The sequence below is a fragment of the Trichechus manatus genome, unplaced genomic scaffold, assembly GCF_000243295.1.
Source record: "Trichechus manatus latirostris isolate Lorelei unplaced genomic scaffold, TriManLat1.0 scaffold00369, whole genome shotgun sequence".
Taxonomy (NCBI): Eukaryota; Metazoa; Chordata; class Mammalia; order Sirenia; family Trichechidae; genus Trichechus; species Trichechus manatus.
The window spans coordinates 176,261-177,519 of NW_004444305.1; positions in this window are offsets into that span (position 1 = coordinate 176,261).

Genomic DNA, 1,259 nt, shown 5'->3' on the forward strand with positions numbered 1-1,259 from the left:
TGGTGGCAGAATTCATAAAGATGATGGAGAGAGGAAGCATGTCTGACCTCCACCTCAAAGGAATTAGCCTTGGACTGTTGATGTTGATTCTCCTTCACCCTTGTGAAGTTAGAAGAGGTCGATGACAATGCCTTCACACCAGTTGTACACAGTTTAACTTAAACTAGCTCCAAATGTGAGAATAAACAGCATTGATTGAAGCCACACCTTCTATGTATTTTCATTGTATTGCAGAAAGCATTTTAGCTTGTATGTAATCATAATTACAAGTTATTTTATAAAATCATTTTTTTCTAGTTCCTTTCAGTGGCTACGCTAAGAAATTGATAATACAAAACAACCTGGAAAGGAGAAAAAGCTCAGGACACGTGATAATAAAATAACCATGCCTCTACCCTTTGGTTACCATTTTGAAGCAAATTAACTCTCTGAAAGGATCTCAACCATGCAATGTATCCTATTATGTTCCCGCTTCAGTCACAAACACAGTACATGGTAGTAAACTAATTTAAGTGAAGAAAAATGAGATGAGATATAAAATGGGCTTGGAAATACCCAAGAAGCTACATATAGTTATTATATTGGAATAGATGTCATGAAGTCACATACTTTCATCTTCACAGGGAGCATAGCTATCTGGCAGAGAAAAACTGTACACACTTTTTTCAAATGTATGATAAAGCTTCATAGTTCTTATATTTACATATTAAAATATTACATATTTTTTACTTTAAATCTGTTTAATGTACACATAGAAAATAAGTTCCCATGAAAACAGTTCTTTTATGGAATAGACTGAGGGAGCCTGTGGCGATGGGACTGTTCTTTATGGTAATTGTGGTGGTAGCTACACAAAATTAAACGTGATAAAATCGTGTGGAGCTGTACACACACACATACACATACACAAGTGCATTTAAAATGTCCATGTAATATCTGAGTAAGTTATGTGGATTGTACCAGTGTCAATTTCCTGGTTTTGATATTGTGCTGTATAATGCAGGAGGCTAACATTAGGGCAAACTGGGTGAAGAGTGCATGAGACCTCTCTGTACATTTTTGCAATTTTCTATGAATCTGTAATTATTTCAAAATAAAAATATATAGAGATACTTAAGAGTATATCCACCAGATGCAATGTTTGACTGAGTAGTTTCTGAAATGACTTAAACTAATTTTAAAAAAAGAAAAATGTATATGATTGTGAGAGTATTAACTAGTGTTGAACATTAATTCAATAACATTAAGTCATTATTGTT